The sequence below is a fragment of the Elaeis guineensis genome, chromosome 8 (genome assembly GCF_000442705.2).
Source record: "Elaeis guineensis isolate ETL-2024a chromosome 8, EG11, whole genome shotgun sequence".
In the NCBI taxonomy this organism is placed as follows: domain Eukaryota; kingdom Viridiplantae; phylum Streptophyta; class Magnoliopsida; order Arecales; family Arecaceae; genus Elaeis; species Elaeis guineensis.
The window spans coordinates 57,975,430-57,997,673 of NC_026000.2; positions in this window are offsets into that span (position 1 = coordinate 57,975,430).

Sequence of the window (22,244 nt, forward strand, 5' to 3'; positions counted from 1 at the left end):
AAATTGATATATTTAGATATACTTGATCCAAGTAGCAAGTAATCGAATTGGGTTGGTTGCCATGGCCGTCCGGTCATAGGAGAAAAGTAGGATTTAAAAGTCCTCTCCTCCCATTCGATGGGATCTCCTATGGCGGTAGGGGTGCCGCTGCAATTATATCCCATGCAGATGAAGCAGCGAAAGGACTTAATTGTAAAGGTTCAATTGTAAAATTTATCATGAATATGTTAGATTAGATCTAAAGGAATATTCATGATTTATTTTGATTGAGTTATTTTCTGTTATGTAATTAGCAATAGGATTGCTATTTATGAAATGTGCTGATCTATTTGTGAAATGAGTCAACATGTTTGGTGAACAGAAAATAAAATCTTTCAAATTTGAAAATTATTTTTGAAAAGCCAAACCCTGATCCATCAGCCCAAATACTTAATTAAAAGAATTAAGTATTGTCAAGTTGGTCTAGAATTATGAATTAAGACCTAAGACAATTGTATAAACTTGTGGGTCAATGGGTTAGATGGATTAGGTCCATAATTGGGTTAGACCTAAGGTTAGCTTAAAGAAATGGATTAAAATAGAGTAATTGGTCAAATCTAATCAAAAATTGAATTAGATTAGGTCAAGGATACTCTAGACTCAACTCCAATAGTTGTAGTTGAATGGGTCCATGTCTTTAACTAGACCAAGATAGACTTAATTCATGGCTACGTGGTGGAACCCTATTTACTAAGTTGATAAAATTAAAACTAATGAACTGGTTGGTGTCTAAGGTAAGTTCGGCAGTTTGACCAGTGGTTCTTAAGTGGGAGCTACTCGCATTGATTCGATCTCTGACGAGTTAATAGCTTATCTCCACCACTGATCTCACTTACCTGGCCAACCTGGTGAGTTAGGTGTTCATTAGATCACTTGGTGATTAAGGCTCACCGATGTCATTAGGTAAATCAGTGTGACTGATTTAGGTGCTCCTAATGCCGGCTTTAATTAAATCCGTTTAATCTGACTTGGTGAAGTCAGTGGGAGGATTGAAATTGGTTGGTTAATTTCTTCTCTTCTATCCTTTAATAAAATCCTCAAAATTATTAGGTCTCTAAAATGATTAAGTTATAGTGATAACTAAGTCATAGCCTCCCATTAAGTGAGTGATAATGAGTCCATTAGTTTAATAATCATTGGAGGCCCAAAGGCCTGGTGCTTATTGACTAATGGAATTATCATTCATAGTATGATAATTTGGTTTGAGTCTTTCTGATGGTGGTCAAGTTGGCCGGTCAAAGTTGGACCTGATCATTTATTGGTCTGATTCACCAAATCAAGTCATGTTAATGGTTGGACCTAACCAGATCTTTTCAGTGGAGGCCAAAGCCTACTGATTAGGTTCTGGGATAAAATTGATTACTAGAAGTTATTTAGAGAAACAACTGGTTATGAACCTACCCATAGATGCACATGGGTTGACCAACCAAAGTTGGGCTCGTGTGTAGTCTGTGTGGATTCTAGTACCCACTAAGGAATTAAAGTAATTTCTCGAATTGGAGGTTGAGGCTACCAGTTCGTAAAAATATTGAGAGAAACTTTAGACTAAAGTCCAAATCTTTAGTATTAATAATTCATGTACTGATAGAGGTCTGATTTTTCTTTATGCAGCTATGGCCACTATCTTGTCGCTCCGATCATTATTAGATAATGACAAGCTCATGGGACCTAATTTCAATAGCTGGTATCGAAAATTAAAAATCATCCTTGAGCATGAGCGGATCTTTTATGTTGTAACGGATCCGACATCCGAGGAGCCAGCCCCGAACGCTAGAGGGACGGTCTGAGACACTTACCAAAAGTGGCTCAACGATCGGACCACCGTTCGATGCATAATGCTAGCGGTAATGAATGATGAGTTTAGCCACAGGTCTGAGAACTTCCAACCGTAGGAGATGCTTCAAATGTTGAATGACTCCTTTGGCACGCCTGACGATATTGAAAGGCATAAAACTAGTTGTGCCATTTTCAATGCTCGAATGAGGGATGGGGCCTCAGTCACCGATCATGTACTGTACATAATCGAAATGATTGAGCGTCTATATAAATTGGGCTTTCCGCTGCACGAGCAGCTCGGTAAGGATGTGATCCTTAATTCATTGTCCAAGTCCTTCCTCCCCTTCCTTACTCATTTTTGAATGACAAAGCCTGCAGTGAACTGCCACGGCTTGTTGGGATTGCTGCAGAACTTTGAGAAGGACCACCAACTCCATAAGGAGTCGGTGAATGTTGTTGGAGGGTCTTCTTCTGGTCGTCGACCCTTTAAGAAAGGAAAGAAGAACAAGAAGAAGAAAAATAAGAAGGTGCAGCCGCATGCTGGGATGTCTGCACAGGGTCAGACCAAGAAGCGCAAGCCCGACCAGAGCCAGGTGGAGTACTTCTTTTACAAGAAGCAGGGGCACTGGAAGAGGAACTGTCCTCTATACATTGCCTCCCTGGACCCAAACAAGCCAAAGAAAAAGCAAGGTAATTATATGATAACACCTTACAATTTTTTCATTTGTGAAACTACTGCCTGGGTATTGGATACCGGAAGCACTTATCATATTTGCAATTCGATGCAGGGTCTGCAGGTTAGTAGGAGATTTGATGATGGCGAGAGGTTCCTGAACGTTGGAGATGGAAGCAAAGTTTCAGTTCTAGCTTTAAGAATCATGAACCTTGTAATCAATTCTCGTAATGTAATTCTGAGTGAATGTCACTATTGTCCAAGTTTTTTATTAAATATTATTTCTGTAGGCCTTTTGGCCATGTACGATTATCAATTTTTAATAAAAGAAAATGTTTGCAATATCATTTTGAATGGTGTTACAATGTTTGTTGGACAACTAGATAATGAAATTTACTTACTGTCACAGTCTGTTAATGTGGTTCAAACCTCCGATAAATGTTCTAGAATAGATAATGTGTCAGATGTCTACCTTTAGCACTGTAGGCTTGGTCATATCAATAAGAACAGGATAAACAGGTTGGCTCAAGAAGGAATTCTTGAAGTTAGTGATTGTGAATCACTTCCAACCTGTGAGTCCTGTCTTCTTGAGAAGATGACCAAGTCACCTTTTACTAGAAAAGATGAGTGAGCCAGTGAACTCTTGGGTCTGGTACATTCTAATGTATGTGGACCCATGAGCTCAAGTGCAAGAGGTAGATATTTCTACTTCATAACCTTCACAGATGACCTATCGAGGTATGGATATGTCTATTTAATGAAGCATAAGTCGGAGTCATTTAAAATGTTCAAACTATTTCAAAATGAGGTAGAAAAATAAACTGAAAAGTATATTAAAACTCTTCGATCTGATCAAGGAGGTGAATACCTTTCCAATGAGTTTTTGACATATTTAGGAGAGAATGGGATTCTCTCTCAATGGACTCCTCCTGGAACACCACAGCATAATGGTGTGTCTGAAAGGAGGAATCGGACCTTGTTAGACATGGTCCGATCCATGATGGGGTTTGCTGGTCCGCCGATCTTCCTCTGGGGATATGTGCTCAAATCGGCTTATTACCTTCTAAATAGGGTTCCGAGTAAGTCTGTAACCAAAAGCCATATAAGATATGGATAGGACGTAAGCCAGTACTCTCACATCTTAGGGTTTGGGGGTGTCCGACTTATGTTAAACATTTAATTACGGACAAGCTTGGACCTAGGTCTGATAAGTGTAATTTCATAGGGTACCCAAAAGAGACCAAAGGGTATTATTTCTACCTAGCTGATAAGCAAAAGGTGTTTGTCAGTCTTAAGGCAATCTTTTTAGAAAAGGAATTCCTTGGTGAAGGGACTGTTGCCTCTAAGGTCGAACTTGAGAAAGTTCGACAGGTGGAAAAACTGACACAAGTAGCTGAACCTGAACTGGATTTGATTAGATCAGATCCGGAGCCCATTGTTCCTGCACCCTTAAGGTGATCTGGTAGAGTACCACGTCAACCGGATAGATACTATGGTTTCTTGATCCGGGACAGAGATCCTATCGAACTTGATGAAAATGATGAGGATCCGATCACCTACATAGATGCAATGTAGAGACCTGACTCTGAGAAATGGCTAGAGGCCATGAAATCCAAAATGAAGTCCATGAAGGTCAACGATGTGTGGATATTGGTTGACCCATCCGAAGGAGTAAAACCCATAGGGTGTAAGTGAGTCTTCAAGAGGAAGAGAGGCACAGACGAAAAGGTAGAAACCTATAAAGCCCGTCTGGTTGCCAATGGATATCGTCAACGTTATGGTATAGACTATGACGAGATGTTTTCTCCTGTGGCAATGCTCAAATCCATTCGGATTATGCTTGCGATAGCTGCCCATCTGGACTATAAAATCTGGCAGATGGATGTGAAGACAGCTTTCCTAAACGGAGAGCTGGACGAAGAGGTGTATATGATACAACCTGAAGGATTCACATCCACAGATGAGTCTAAGGTGTGCAGGCTACAGAGGTCTATTTATGGACTTAAGCAGGCATCCCGGAGTTGGAACATATATTTTGATAGGATGATCAAGACGTATGGCTTCGTTAAGAACGGAGAAGAGCCCTGCATTTATAAGTGGGCTAATGGTCCAGTAGTAGTATTTCTTGTATTGTATGTGGATGATATTCTCTTAATCGGGAATGATATCCCTACATTATAGGGAATAAAGATTTGACTGTCGTCACAATTCTCCATGAAGGATCTGAGAGAAGCTTCCTACATCCTAGGGATGAGGATCTATAGGGATAGATCTAAAAGGTTGCTTGGCTTATCCCAGTCCACGTACATTGATACTATGCTGAAAAGGTTCAGCATGGAGAATTCCAAGAAAGGCTATCTACTGATAGGCCATGGAATTTCTCTCTCAAAGAGGGATTGTCCGACAACACCTCAAGAGAGAGAGCGTATGGGTAGAATTTCATATGCTTCAGCAGTGGGATCAATTATGTACGCCATGACATGTACACAATCAGATGTGGCATACTCATTAGGGGTAGTGAGTAGATACCAATCTGATCCAGGAGAGAATCATTGGAAGGTTGTTAAAATCATCTTGAAGTATTTAAGAAATACTAAGGACCAATGACTTATTTATGGTGAATCGGACTTGAGACTTATAGGGTTTATAGACTCTAATTTTCAGTCTAATCACGATGACAATAAGAGTGTGTCGGGATTTATTTTTACCCTTAATGATGGGGCTGTCTGCTGGAAGAGTTCCAAGCAGCACACAGTGGCTGATTCAGTTTAAGAGGCGGAGTATGTTGCTGCATCAGCTGCTGCCAAAGAAGCGGTGTGGCTGAGGAAATTCATCACCGAGCTCAGAGTAGCACCCTCCCTTGTTGGTCTAGTTCTGCTCTACTGTGACAGCTCTGGAGCGATTGCTCAGGCGAAGAAACTAAAGGCACACCAGCAGACAAAGCATATTCTGCACCGCTACCATCTCATCTGGAAAATTGTGGATCGAGGTGACGTCAACCTTCAGAAGATCGATGGGAAGGAGAACCTGGCCGACCCATTCACTAAAGCCATTGCGGTGAAGGAGTTCGATGACTTCAAGTCGAAGATGGATATTAGATACTGCACCGATTGGCTTTAGGCCAAGTAGGAGATTATTGGGAATAGTATCCCAAAGCCAATCGTCAGCTTGTTGACGGTTGTGCTCTTTTTGTATTAGTATATGAATTATAAATAAATAAAAGTTATTTTGATATTTTTCGTCACAAAATTATTTCATCTTCTAATGAACTCCTGCGTTGTGGTGAAGTCCTTAGGACTATTTAGACTCGACAAAGGAGGATTTGTCGTTTAGTCCTTAAACTTGTTCGTGACCAAATGATACATTGTTACCAAGGATAATAACATTTATCAAGCATAGGTCGTTGTGTACCATATAGGTTGGTTGTCCTCTTAACCAAGGAGTGTGGAGACACTGGTATGGCATACAGGTGAGATGTAAGGGTACATCTGCACTGAACGTGATCGACTCTGAAGCTATTTCTGCTGTCAAGAATTGCTCCGATGGGATATGGGTATAACTATCCCTCCGACCTGAGACCGCTATGATGACTTGCAAGCAACTCACTGCACTTAGACACTGGACTACCTGAATTTCTAATTCAGTGATGGAAGGCTGCTGGGTGTAGTCAAGTACTTGACTTGTCGGTGCGTGTGTCAAGATGTGATTGACCGCTCTAGTTCAAGAGTTGTGTACAGTCATGTTTCAATTTAGCAAAACCTTGGCCAGGGTAGTCCTAGTGAGGAGTCACAGGACTGATTGAGTTGAGCACGACTCGAATGATCTAATCATGGTTGATAGTTTAACCCTGAGTCATCCTAAACACAAGGGTCAAAAGGGATGAATTATATAGTAACCATATTCACATAGATTCTGAGTGTTGTGATTGTGATTATTCGACCTATCCAGATGTCGGGTACCATTGCTAGATGGTCACTTCGACTAGTACAGGAATTGGTTCCTATGCTACCAGCTTAGGTTCGAACCTGCGGGGTCACACACATTAGAGGTTCCTATCTGATCTGATGGCTGATGAAGAGTTCTAATGTTCATGGACTATGAGTCCTACGTGTCTGGGACTCTGTGATCAAGAATCAGGATTCTCTGATCATGAGTCCCACATATTTTGGGTACCGGGGTCAAGAGTCCCACTAGTTTGGGACTCTTCGATCAAGGTTTCATATTAATGGACTTTGATACCCGATTGCCCATCAGATTTGGATTCAATATTTATGAGAGATTTAATTAGTAATTTGATCACTAATTAACTCAATTTGATTGAATAATTATTTTTGGATCAAGTCCAATTGAATTGGATTCAGTTGGGTTTGACCCGATTAGGTTAAGAGTTGACCTAATCGTCGAGATGGTTTGGTCCCTGATTTGATCAGGGGTTGGGCTTAGTCAATTTCTGATTTGATTAGGATTTTATTAAGCTTAATTAAACCTAATAAGTTGGGTTTAATTTAGTATAATTGTGCTTAACCTATTTTGATTAGGTTGGTTCAATTAAGATTAAACCACCATTTGAATTTCAGTCCCTGTGCCACCTCATATCTTTGCGCCCATTTGAATTCACGAGAAGAAACTTCTCATAAATTTTCTCTCATTCAAAGTCCTTCTCACACCCACTCTTGTGTGCCAATCTTTGGATAAAATTGATTAGTTAGCCATTCAAATTCAAAGCATGTTTGAATTTGAATGGATAACTTATCTCTTGCGCCTTCATGACCTTATCCACTTTAGCGCCCCATATCTCACACGAGAAAGAGTTTCTCGTGAAACCTTTCTATGCACAATGCAGCCTCGCACCTTCTCTTCTCATGCCCAAGTGGATAGGGATGAGTTGGTTTGCATTTGAATTCAAATTTGATTTGAATTCAAATGTGTAACCACTTGTCCTTATCTTCTCACGCGGATAAGACACGTTCGACGTTGTTTTAAAAAGAGAAGAAGATGGTGCATGTGTAGAAAAATTCTAAGAAAGAAAGTGGGGCATGAGGAAGCCTTGTGCACAAGGTGAACATCCAAAACCTTTCGAGAGAAAAAGAAAGAAAATTGGGTGCAGGGTTTTCAGTGTGTTCCCTTGGGTTTCAGCCTGGGGTTCGGGAAGTGAGTTAGTGAGCTACGAGTGTCGTGAGCCCACCAAATTCAAGGGAGAGAATCATCAACCTCTCAAGCATATTTGTTGATGATCCAGAGTATCCATGGAATCAGCAGACATCGATCGAAAGAGTTCGATCAGCATCAGCCGTTGAAAGGGCTCTATAACGAGCTAGCACTCGTAAGGAGCCGATCTGATCGGAAGCCTCGTGTGGATGATCCGCAGAAGCCAGACATGCTGTGTGCTGCATTGCAATGATCAAAGCCTCCTGACGGTGATCAGATTATGGTGATCGACTACCCGCACAAAGGTATTGTGTTCTGAACACAGAACGGTAAATTATTTACTGTTCGAATTTGAATTTCAAATTTAAATGCATGCATGCTATATATCATATTTAGATCCTAGTGTAGGGTAAACACATGTTAATTAATTAAATTAATTAATTATTTTCACTGTAAAATAATGATTTTAAAAAAGTTTTAAAATTACCATTTTACCCTTGTACTTAAATTTTGCATCATGACCCACTTCATGTAAGTATCTCTTGCGGCACAAGGAGTATTGGCTGCAGGTTCTTCAGGTGCCTCATCTGTAAGGACGTATAAAATTCTCTCGTGCTCCAAGATGATCTTCAGCTTCAATACTAGCTATCGAAGTTAGATCCGATGAGCTTGTCGCTGTATAACAACGTACAGAGGGATAGTGTGTTGGCTATAACTGAAAGGAAAGATATTAGCCTATTAGTATATGAATTATTTTTAATCTTAAAGACATAGACTTTAGTCTAAAGGTCCTTCTACTATTTTTACGAATTGATAGCCTCTACCTCTAACTCGAAGAATTACACTAATTTCTTAACGGGTATTAGAATCCACATGGACTGCATTCGGGTTCGAGTGTAGCTCGGCCAATCCTAGTGCATCTATGGGTAGGTTCATAACAATTATTCTCCAAACAATATTTAGCAATTAGGTTTTATCTCAGGTATCCCTTCAGCAGGCATGTGGTGTCTCCACTGAAAATCTTGATTAGATCCAACCATTAACATGACACACTAAGTGCATCCAACAAATGGATGTCCAGGCCTGAGTGTGGCTCGACCAACCTGAGCGTTGATCTGAAGGTACATCATGATGGTTATATGATGAATGATAATTCCAATACGTAATAGACACCAGGCGTTGGGTCTCTAATGCCTATTTGAAATATTGGACTCATTATCACGTACCTTAATGAGAGGCAATAACTAAGTTATCTCATAACTTTATCACTTTATGAATCTAATAATTTAGAAGATTTGATTTCATTGATCTAAAAATAAGAGAAGAAGTCAATCTGCAAGCTGTAAATCCTCCCACTGACTTCACCAAGTCATGTAAAGGATTAGACATAAGCTGGTCTAAAAATACCTAAATCAGTCACATTGATTCATCTTAATGGCAGGGTCTGCATGAATCGGCTAGTGACCTAATCAAAAAATAATCTATCATATTGGCCAAGTGAGATCAATGGGAGGGATATGCCTTTAACTCACCGTAGATGCATCTAGGTGAATAGCTTCCAATTAAAAACCAGTTGATCAAATTTGTCAAACTTACCTGAGACACCAACTGGTTAATTAGTTTTGATTTGACACACTAGAAGATTTGGGCTCAACCACAGAGCCATAATCATGATCCATTTATTAAGGTCAAACACATAAACTTGATCAAACTTTAACTATTGAGATTGATTTAGAGAAATACTGACCTGATCTAATTCAACACTTGATTAGATTTAATCAATTTTTCTATATGGTCTATATGTGTTTCTAACCCTAGGTCTAACCCATTAGAAGGATCTGATTCATGCTAACCCTTTGCCCATCGATTTATGTGGTGTCTTAATGATCTTCCATTTTTAAATCTAGATCATTCAAATTTAATTCAAAATTAAGTGTGTGAAATGTGTGTTTCAGTCTGTAAAACTATTCTACAAGGGTTTCAGGTGAAGCATACCGTATGTCTCAACACATAAAAATAAATTTTTATAGTATATTTTGAAGGAACCAGATCTAGGGTTTCAGGGTTAGATCTTGAAACTTTTTCAAGATCATACAGCGGAAGACTAAAATAAATCAAAATTATTTTCTAAAATTCGAAAATTTCTAGATCTAAGATCTTATTACATGATTATTACATAGTATTAAATCAAAAATTAAAATATATAAATATAGCATGAACTACATGTTGATCATATCAACAAGTTTCTATACTACATCTAATGTATGTATTAAACAATAGATCAGATCTATTACCTTGCAAGTTAGATGTTCTAACCTCGCTGATCTAGGCTTGAGAATGATGTTGCAAGCCGCACATGCATCCGGCCTCTAGGAGTCGTCCACACGAGCCCATGAATCTCGATCAGAAGTTCTGCTTCAGGAAATCAGCACAGTATGCTAGTACTGCGCTGATCCTTCTTTGATGGTTGATCAGGTGCCTCCTTCTTCTTGATTTGGACTCTTCCAAAGATGGAAAGTAGAAGGAGGAGTTTTAGATCTGAGATGCTCTCAGAAAACTCAAGATGCAGGGAGGAAAGATATGAAAAAAATAACCCTAGAAGAAGACCCTCTTCTTCTTCTCGTTTCTCTCTCTAGACACCCTAACTTGTGTCTATTATATCTCCATGACCCAAAGGTCTTTCTCTTTGATTTTTGGATGACCCAAAGGTCTCTCAAATCTCTATCCTTTTCAAAAATTTTATAAAGAAACTCATTTTATATAGAGAGATATGATAGAGTCCTTATCTAGGTCAAATATCTAGTCAAGGCTTATCCAAACATGGCAAGTTAAGGGGCGCCCAACTCTTGAGCACCTCCTCCTTATTTTCATACATGGATCATCAGAAAAGGATGCATAATATGTACCCTAAAATCTATGAAAATTTCAAAAAAAATTTGGATAGATTCGATGCAAAATTGAAAGAGTTTTGGATTTCTAAAACTCTATCTCATAGAATTCGAAATCCAAATTTATTCCTTTTTGATTTGATCCAAACCACCTTCCATGTAAGAAAGAAGAGAGGAGACCTTTTGTGAATGTGGGAGAGACCTGGGAGAGGGCTTTTGTCACACAAAATAAGAGGAGATTGGCATTGAATGAGATAGAGAGCATGGGGAAGGCTTATGTGGTGCAAGGTGGAATCCTAGTCTTACTAGGATTCTATCTTATTACTTGTTTTAATTTGGTTTCTCAAACCAAATCAAATAAAATTAGATCAACCCAATTAAAATAGGTCTTAATCTAATTAAAAACTTAATTTAATCAGATTAAATTAGATTTAAATCTGATTTAATTTTTTAATCAAATTAGAAATTAGATTGATCCAAGTCCTAGTTGAACTAGGACTAGTTTTTCCTTGCACTTGGCTTATCCAATAAACCAATTGGACTTGATCCAATCAAGTCCAAACCAAATTTAATTAAATTATATTTAATTAGACTTAATCTCAACCCATTGGCTTAATCAAATTAAGCCAATTAGCAATCGAATTGCTAATCGATCCTCCTGCAACACTTGCACTAGGTTAAATGTCAATCGTATTGATCATTTAACCCTAGAATGATTCTTAATCGTTGATCAACCATTCGATCGGATCATGAACTCTAATGTGTGTGACTTCATAGGTCCGAACCTAAGCCGGTAGCATAGAAATAAATTTCTGTACCAATCGAAGTGACCATCTAGCAATGGTACCCGACAACCGGATAGGTCGAATGTGTAGAACAACATCCTTAGAACCCATGCGGATATAGTTTTCATATAATTCATCCCCTTGACCAAAATAATCATAGGACACCCCAGAGTTCAACTGTCAACTCTGATCAGGTTGTCCACATTGTATTTCAAAATATCAAATCCATCTGATGGATTACCCTGGCCAAGGTTTTGCTAAATTGAAATACAGTGACTCATTCTTCTCCAACTCTTGGAGTGGTCAATCCCATCTCGATCACACTCTAACTTTGCAAGTACTTGACTGTGCCCAGAAGCCTTCCATCTCTGAATTAGAAATTCAGTTAGTCCAGTACCAAAGCACAGTGAGTTGCTTGCAAGTCACTGAGGCGATCTCAAGTCTAAGGGACACTTATACCTATATCCCATCAGAGATATTCTCGACAGTAGAATACTCTGGAGTTGGTCACGTTCCATGATGATGTACCAGTACATCTCACTTGTATGCCATACCAGTATCTCCACACTCTTTGGTTAAGAGGACAACCAACCCATATGGCCTACAGCGATCTATGCTCGATAGAAGCTGTCATCCTTATTAACAGCCAATCATTTGGTCATGAACTATTTTAAAGACTAATCGATAAATTCTCTTTATCGAATCTAAATAGTCCTAAGGACTTCATCATAACAACGGAGTTCATTAGAAGATGAAAGCTTATGATGAAAATGCCAAATATATTTTATTTATTAACAAATCAATTACAATACTTGGTTGCTCAACCGTCAATAGCTTGATGATTGGCTTTTTGGGACACATTTCCCAACATATTTAACAATTAAACATGCACAGGTATGATCTAAACTTCATACATATATCTCATACATCATAATAACTTTTAGATCTATACCAATTACATCTTATGTAACATACAATTTAGATCTAAAATAATTTTATATCTGAATTTTATCCTATTGTAATGAATCATAAATTACTTTAGATCTAATTTAAATATATTTATGATTAAAATAAAATATAAAAATCTATTCACTTTTTTTTTCATGAAATCAGATCACAATGACATCCCTACATGTCATAAGAGAACCCATCGAATAAGCAAAAGAGAGATTAATCTCTTCAATCTCTTATGACCAGACGGTCTTGTGATCTCATCAATTCGAGTATTAAACTACTAAGATCTAAAATCTAATTTCATATATAATTACATCAATATATAATTATTAGCAAAATAGTTTTGTGTCATGAACATATTCTTGATCTTATCAATTATGTTCTTCATCTAATCTAATTAGATTTGATGCATCATATACATCATATCAAATCTGAAACATATTTTATATCGATTATAAAATATTAATTTTAGATTTAATATCATATAAAAAATTAATTAGATGTAAATATGAATACATAAGAAATAAATTTCTAAAAAAATCTATTTCCACACAGTGCTGAATTTCAAAAAGATTAGATCTAAATATTCATCGAAACAAATCCAATTCAGATCTGAAATAAATCCTACTTTATAATAAAAATAATAATATTAAAATTTTATTAAAATAAATTTAAAATATATTTTAACTCACATTATTATTTCATTAAAAATTTAGCAATAGCAGAATTTATTATAACAAACTTATAACAACCTTAATCAATAATTGATTAGGCTCATCTAATCCAATCAAAATTAGATCAAAAATTTTATATAAATAGATTTAAATCAATTTAATATTTTATAAAAAATTTTAATTATATCTTATATAATTAATTTCAAAAAATATAGTTATACACGTATATATTTCAAACCTGCTCTAATATCAATTGAAGGGAAGAAAAATTATTTCTCTTCGGAAGGCCCAGATTACATCTAAAATTTTTTTTATTAATCTACATGAATAAAGATCAAATTTTTATCTGATTAGTAGTAGAACCATAGATCAAATCTCAAATAATCTAATACAAACTTTCACAGAGATCTGAAAGTACAGACCCTCTACTTCGCATGCACGCCAGACACCATAGGAAAGCGGGATGAACTCCGATCCAATCGGCTTCACAACCCAATCAAATGAGGGAAGAGATATGCTAGTGTGATACCTCACATTAGTAGGTGGGATGCCCAAGGAGAGCCCACACCCAACGGAGAAGGGGCGGCAATAAAGGAAGACGCCAAGGAGAAGAAGAGGCCTCTCTCTCTTCTCACACCTCTGTCTCTCTTTCTCTCTTCTCTCAATCTGATTTATTTTCTATGTATCCATAGGTAGAAACCCTCTCTATTTATAAATAAATTTTATAACCCAATAAGTATAGGAGTCCTAACTCAAATTTGATTTGAATTAGTCTAATACTCATGAAAGAAGAATTCCTATATGAGATAGAATTACCATCACTTATGACAACCAATTTGCACCCACTCCCTCACCCACATGGGATGCCCCAAACTAGCACCATTTTAGGTGTTGGTCGACCCATATGAGAGAAAATCTCAATGCAAGTAGGAATTCTCATATCTCATCAAAATAGATCCGAATCGAATCCAATTCGAAGCTAGTTCGAAATAATTTTGAAAGACTGTTAATCTCAAACTCTTTAAGACTTTTATATTCAATCTAACTTAGATTTTGGACCTAATTAAGCTTAATTAATTTAGATCTAATCTAAAATTAATCAATATTTAAATTTAATCTCTCATATGCTCCATGGATCATAGATCAGAAACTATTCATCCGCAGGATCGAACCTGAACCTCATGTGTAGTGCTAGCTAGACATAGTCAACTCTTCAATCTCATTTGACCCATAATTTAATTCTTAATCAAGTTAGCTTATATATTCAATTAAGTCAAGTACTTCCAAATTGGACATATAAACATAGGCCAATTTTTTTCTTCTTTGTCTGACTTGTGTGCATGACTCTATAGGTTCAAATACTAAGCCGGTAGCACAGGAACCAATTCTTGCACTAATCAAGATACCATCTAGCAATAGTTTTCGATGTCCAGATAGGTCAAATTATCATAAAAAAATATTTTAGAATCTATACATATGGTTACCGCATAATTCATCCTTTTAACCCTGGATGCTCTAGGATGGTCTCAGGTTAACTGTCAACCGAGATTGCTTCATCGATATTATATTTCAACCTTTCAAATCCATCCCATGGATTATCCTGGCCAAGATTTTGCTAAATTAAAATACAGTGATATATCAACTTCAATAATTCGGAGGGGTCAATCCCATCTTGATCCATACACAGACTTCACAAATACTTAACTATACCCAGTAGCCTTCCGTCGCTACATTAGAAATCTAGATAGTTCAACACCAAAGCACAGTGAGTTGCTTATAAGTCACTATGGTGATCTCATGTCTGAAGGACACTTACACCTATGTGTTTCATGAGTAGCTCTTGATAACAAAATACTCAGTAGGTGAATCACTTGTTCAGTGATGATGTACTCCTACATCTCATCTGTATGCCATATCAGTATCACCACACTCCTTGGTTTAGAGAACAACCAACCCATATGGCACATAACGACCTCCACTAAATAAACATCCTCATCCTGCAATGATATATCATTTAGTCATGAATATGTTTAAGAACTATGTGATAAATCATCTCTTTATTGTATACTAACATAGTTCTAAGGACTTCATCACAGCATAAGAGTTCAAGAAAGATATAACTTTATGATGAATGCCAGAATAACTATTATTCATTAATCAATAACTCATATACAAAGAGAAACTTAATCATCACATATTGCTAGATGTCAATCTTGACTTGTGAACTCATCAAAATTAAAAGAGTTTAATTCAAGAATTAATTAAGAAGCGACCTAGTTGATTGGGAATCTTGAGCTGATCTAATCTGATCGGATTAGGGTTAGGTCAAGAGTTTGTATCCACTGCTGACTAGATTTGAAACTCAATGAGGCACACACTTTAAAATTTAATCTTAACCTGATTTAATTAAGATTTAATATAAATTCTAGGGGTTAATTTGATATGCTAACACATTGTGTTAACCCAAGTTTCTAATTAGGTTAAGTTCAAAGTATTTGAGCTAAACCGAACCTATTGCCTTTGACCAGATTGGATTGGGCCTATTTTAATTAGACTCTTATCCAACTTGAAAGTGTTTTAAGTGTGGAAGGAGACCTCCACACCACCCAGGTTCCAATCTCAAAATTAATTGCCACCCACCCTTTTTTACATAGAGAAGTGGAAGAGTCCTTCTTCATGAAGACTCTTATCCATCTCATTGGTTTTCTATTTTTTCTTATTTATCACATGCCAGATTTTAAGATGGGATTTATAAGGCACAGAAGAGGAGGAGTCTTTCTATGTGAAGGCTCTTCTGTGTCACTTAAAGCATCGAAGAATTAATTCTCCACGTAAAGAAGTGGAGTTTTACATGGAGCGCCAAGAGTTGGCGCCCCTTGGGGCTTCTTCACATCCTTTCCTAACCTATTTATATGGGGCATCCCATATGGGTTGGGTGCTAGATTTTACTTGAAAATTAGAGGTATTTGCATGTGATAAGATAGAAAAAATCTAAAAAAACATCTAAGAAAAAGACAAAGAAAAATTTGAGAGGAAAAATAGTAAGAAGGGTGGTGAGAAAAATAACAAGTGTTGCTACCTTATCCTAGGGTTTGATTTTTCCATGTGTTGGAGCACAAAATCAAATCCTAGGTTGTGAGATTTTTGGAGAGAATTCTCCTAGCATGATCCTAGTAGTAAAATTGAAGGCAACTGAGTATTGATGCGATCGTTCTTTGAGTTCAAAGCCGGCAGTGTTCTTGCGAAGAAAAGGCTATGGCAGTGCACTGGTCAGGAAAGATCTTGACCAATTTTTGTATGGTTCACCATTGAAGGATTTTAATTTTGGAGTCTCATGGAGATCATCTTCTTACCATACTACTTGTTGGAGAAAGTATAAATGTCTATCTCTTTGCATGCTTGATTTTATTTTGTTCGACATCTACAAAGTGATTCTAGGATTTGGGTTTTAGTTCGACAATTTTAATTATTAAAACTTTCAATATACATGTTTAAAAAATTTTAAAATTCTCATTCCACTATATGACTAGAACCCAATAATAGTGGTATCAAAGCCACTCTTATTAGATTCGATCAAATAAGTACAAAAGTTGGAATATAGAATTGTTCTAGTTTATATTTTGCCAAAAATATTGCAACAATTTCTAGCATCGATCTTAAAATTAAAAATTATTTTTGACTTTATTTGAACTATGAATTTAAATTTTAGTTATTAAAATTTTAAATTTATGATAACATGAAATTTATTGATTCATGGTTGCTTGATGCTTAAATCAATTTTTGATTAAGGGTGTAATGCATACCTAATTTGATTAGAGTTTGATTCAATATTGACTAAACTTATTATATATTAAGTCATTTATGTACCCTTATATGGTTATTGTTTTTGGAAATGACATTTTAGCTTTGAAAGGCATGCTAAATTGCATAACTTATATGTTACATTTTATGTAGTAGTAGTTAGGATGTGCCGAGATCAGTTCAAGACCCTCCATAAAAATTATATTAAGTTGTAATGTAGGGATTCAGTTACAAATCAAATGTCAAATTCATTTGATCAATTGGTATCTAGATAAGTGTTAAAGGTGATTTTCTAATTAGGTCCATATGCTGGCCTGATCAACTTTGTTGGTGTCTAAAAAAACTACGAAGAGCCTCCCACATACTTACCTGATCAATTTAGTCTTATTGAGTTTTGGACTTAGATTGATTAGTGATGTAAATACTACAAAGGTCTTCCTTCATACTTGGTCAATAAAGTATGTCAAGATCTTAGTGAGCTTGTTGTGCTATCCATAAAGCTTACTATAAAAATTGATCTGATGTTGACTAAGTGCATATTGATGCTTATGGCTTGTTTGAATAGTGTTGTTTTATTGTGCTATTCACAAGGGCAACATTATTTAAGTATGACCATATGGAATTGAAGGATTAATTTAACTAGAACACTATAGTTTGTTATGCTATCCATAAGACTGTGAGTGATCTAGAGGCAAGAGAGAAAAATATTAAGAATTATATGAAGTACAATTAGTAAAGAGTTACCTACTCTTGAACTCATGAATGCTTATTGTGCTATTCACAAGGTGTTTGTTAGGAATAGAGATCTCAACCTTACTTAGAAACATAATGATGTTTCTCATTTTTTCATACTTGAGAGCTATAAAATTTGTTAAAATAGTGAGAAACATAATTAGACAAAAATCTTAATATAGTTGTGCATGTCATCATGAGTTGTCTGCTTATATTGTGTTCTTGTTATTGTATATTAACTATATATATGGCATCCTCACTGTCACTGCAAGGCATATTAGATGCTAACAAATTGACCGGACCATACTATGTGGACTAGTTGAGAAATTTGAGAATAGTTCTCACACAAGAGAAAGTCTTCTATATACTCGATTCACCTACAACTGATACAATCGGAGAAGATGCATCTGAGCACGAAAGGACCATATATAAGATATGGAAAGATAACAGTGTGACTGTTAAATATATCATATTTGCCTCGATGAACAATAAGCTTCAGAGACAGCATGAGGACATAGATGTTCCATCTATACTCCTTAATCTTAAGGAGTTATATGGAGAATAAAGTCGAACTGCTAGATATGAGATATCTAAGTAGTTATTCTGTGCTCAAATGACTGAAGGCATATCTGTGCAAACTCATATCCTCAAGATGATTGATTTGATCACTCATCTCGGATAGTTATATTTTGCTATGGATGGTGAACTTAGTCAGAATTTGATCCTGCAGTCACTCTCCATTTTTTCTCTCAGTTTGTCATTAACTACCATATGAACAAGCTGAATGTCAGCCAGTCTGAACTACTAAATATGCTAAAAATAGTAGAGAGCCATTTCAAAGGGGAAAAGACTCCAGTTCTTCTTATTGATAAGATCAATAAGAAGAAAGATAAGAAAGATTCCAAGAAAAAGTTGAACCCTAAAGCTAGCATCTCCAAGAAGAATATGAAAAAGATCTCTGCCAAAGGTACTTGCTATCACTGTGGCAAGGATAGGCACTAGAAGAGAAATTGCAAGGAATATCTTGTAACTGTAAAATATAAAGAAGTAAATGTTGCTAAAAGTTTGTATATGATACAAATAAATTTATCATTAAGTACTTCAATTTCAGATTCTTGAGTATTGGATACCACCTTTGGCTTAGACCATTGCAAATCATTACAGGATCTGTAGAAAATAAAGTCCGAATAAAGGTGACTTCAAACTGTTCGGTGCTAGTGAAGAGTCCATTCAGGCCGAAACCATAGGAACCAAGATTTTGAAGTTGCCTTCGAATAAAATTTTGAAACTGAAGATCTATTATTATATTTCTAAGATTGTTAAAAATATTATTTTTGTACCTTTATTATTAGAACAAAATTTTGAAATAAAAATTAAGAATAATGGTTGTTCTATCTATTTTTCTAACAAATTTTATGAAAATACTTTTGTTGATAATGATATTTTATTCCTATCACTTAATGATAATATACTTTATAGTGATAATATAAAAAAAAGAATGAGAGAGGATATGAATATCATATACTTCGGGCACTGCCAACTTGATCATATCAATGAGTCAAGAATTAACAAGTTATACAAAGATAAATTCTTTGATCCTTATGATTTTGAATCATATGAAATTTGTGAATCTTGTCTCATGGGTAAAATGATCAAGACTCCATTTATTGGACATAAAGAAAGGGCAGGTGATATCTTGGACCTTGTACATACTGATGTTTATGGTCCAATAGTGACTCAAACTAGAGGTGGATACTCTTATTTCATCACATTTACTGATGATATATCTAGGTTTGGATATGCATATTTAATGAAATACAAATCCGAAGCTTTTAACAAATTTAAAAAGTATCAAAGAATGGTTGAGAAATAATTTGATAAAAATATTAAAGCTCTTCAATCTGATCGAGGAGGAGAATACTTGACTAGTGAGTTCTTTGATCATTTAAAACAAAATGGTATACTCTCTCAGTGGATACCTCCTTACACTTCACAATTAAATGGTATTACAGAAAGGAGGAATGGCACCTTATTAGATATGGTGCGATCCATGATGTGTTTCATGGATCTTTCGATTTCTTTTTAGGGATATGCTTTTGAGGCCGCAATGCATATTTTGAGCAAAGTACCATCCAAGTCTATCTCTAGTACTCCATATGAGATATGAAAAGAAAAAAGATCCAGTCTTAAACATCTGAAGATTTGGGGTTGCCCTACTTATGTGAAAAATATTGATGGACATAAGCTTAGTGCTAGATCAAAAAAATACATGTTTGTGGATTATCTCAAGGAGAGTATAGGATACTACTTCTACCATCCTATTCGACAAAAAGTATTTATTGGTAGGTATGCCATTTTCTTGGAGAAAGAGTTTATCTAAGAAGAGGGCAGTGGGAGGTCTGTTGAACTTGAGGAAGTTCAAAACCTACAACCTATCTAGAATTCATAAGTTGATTCTCAACTAGATGTGTCCATTATTGAGGCACAGCCACTATACACACATCCTCTCTGAAGGTCAAGTAGAGTACGTAATGTACCACTCAGGTATGAATTTATCATTGAAAATGATAGCACATCCCACATCATTAAGAATGATGATCCCACGATTGATTTGGAAGCTGTCATGAGTAATGACTCTGACAAATGGCTCAATACCATTAAATCCAAAATGGACTCCATGTATACCAATCAAGTTTGGATTCTGATTGATCCACCTGAGGGTGTGACCCCAATAGGCTACAAATGGATCTTCAAGAAGAGGATTGGAGCAGATGGCCTGGTAAAGACCTATAAGGCCAAGCTGGTGGCAAAAGGTTTCGGACAAAAATAAGGTGTTGATTATGAAGAAATCTTTTCACCTATAGCCATGCTCAAGTTTATTCAGATTATACTTGTTATTGCAGCTTACCATGACTATGAGATCTGACAGATGGATGTCAAGATTGTGTTCCTCAATGAAAACCTTGAGAAAGAAGTCTATATGACTCAACCAGAGGAATTTGTCACTAGTGGGAGAGCAAATCAAGTATGCAAGCTAAATAAATTTATTTATGGATTAAAGAAAGCATCGAAGAGCTGGAACATCCATTTCGATGAGACAGTCAAATCATTTTATTTTATCAAAAATATGGATGAACTTTGTATGTACAAGAAGACTAGTGAGAGTGCTGTTGTCTTCTTGATCTTGTATGTGAATGACATACTGCTCATTGAAAATGATATCTCTATGCTGCAATCGGTCAAGACATGGCTATCACAAAAATTTTTCATGAAAGACTTGGGTGAAGTATCCTATATACTTGGTATAAAGATCTATAGGAATAGATCAAAGAGGATGCTTGGCTTATCCTAGTCTAGGTATATAGGCCTTGTGTTGAAAAGGTTCAATATAGAGGAAAGTAAAAGAGGTTACTTGTCCATGGGTTATGGGATACAACTCTCTAAGAAGATATCTCCTAAGACACCTAAAGAGAGAAATAGAATGAGTTCTATTCCTTATGCTTCGGCTGTAGGATTAATAATATATGCTATGCTATGTACCAGGCCTGATGTAGCTTATGCCTTAGACATTGTAAACAGATTTCAGGCAGATCTTGGAGAAGATCATTGGAAAGCTATGAAAAATATACTCAAGTACTTGAGAAGAACTAGAGATATGTTTCTCATATATAGTGGATCCAATTTAAAACTGAAAAGTTATACTGACTCTAGTTTTCAATCTAATCCTGATGATAGCAAATGCATATCTGGGTATGTGTCACACTATATGGTGGAGCAGTAAGTTGAAAGAGTTTCAAATAGTAAATTGTTATTGACTCAGTCATTATGGCTAAGTACTTTGCTACTATTGAGGCTGCTAAGGAGGCAGTCTGGATGAAGATGTTTATCTCAGAATTGGATGTAGTTCCAGAGATTGAACAACCAGTGCCCCCTTTATTGTGACAATACTGGGAAAGTTGCTCAAGCCAAAGAATCGAGATTTCATCATAAATCTAAGCACATCCTAAGACCATTCCACCTCATTCGGAAGATAGTCGAAAGACATGATGTGATTGTGGAGCGAGTTGATATCAAGAACAATATAGTAGACCCATTCACTAAGGCCTTATCATTACAGCAATTTGACCGCCACCTTAATTGCATGGGCATCAAGTATGAAGGCGATTGACTTTAGTGCAAGTGGGAGATTGAAAGAATAATGCTCTATAAGCCAATCACATAAGGGATGAGATCAGATATTTTCTATAATTTATCTTCCAAACTAGTGTAATTGATATTATTATTTAATAAAATAAGCTTCTTGATTTATTATATACTGTATCTTATTATTATTTTTAAGATTATAATGAACCCCATAGGTCTGGATAATAGTTTTAGGACTGTGATGAGATCACATCAGTGAAACCTAAATCCTTGATAGCCATGATCTAAAATATTTTTAGTCATTAGTTCATTGAGTCAGAGATCAATGATACCGGTAAGATTGGCATGTCCTATGTATACTCAGTGATGAGGGTAGTTGATCTGACAACCACTTGTATGGTGACACTAATATAAAGATGTGGGTTCTCATTAAAAAATGAGTTCACTAAATAGATCTATGAGAGAACATCTAATGAAGTCTTATTTATATGTCAGCTGATGATTCTCTAGTGGGAGTTATGTAAGTGATCCTTTGATCTGAGATCATCATGGTACCTTGTGTATATGTATCAATATTTTGGTTCACTTCTTAACTTGGTTCTCTGATCCTTGTGTGGGGTATTCTGGATAT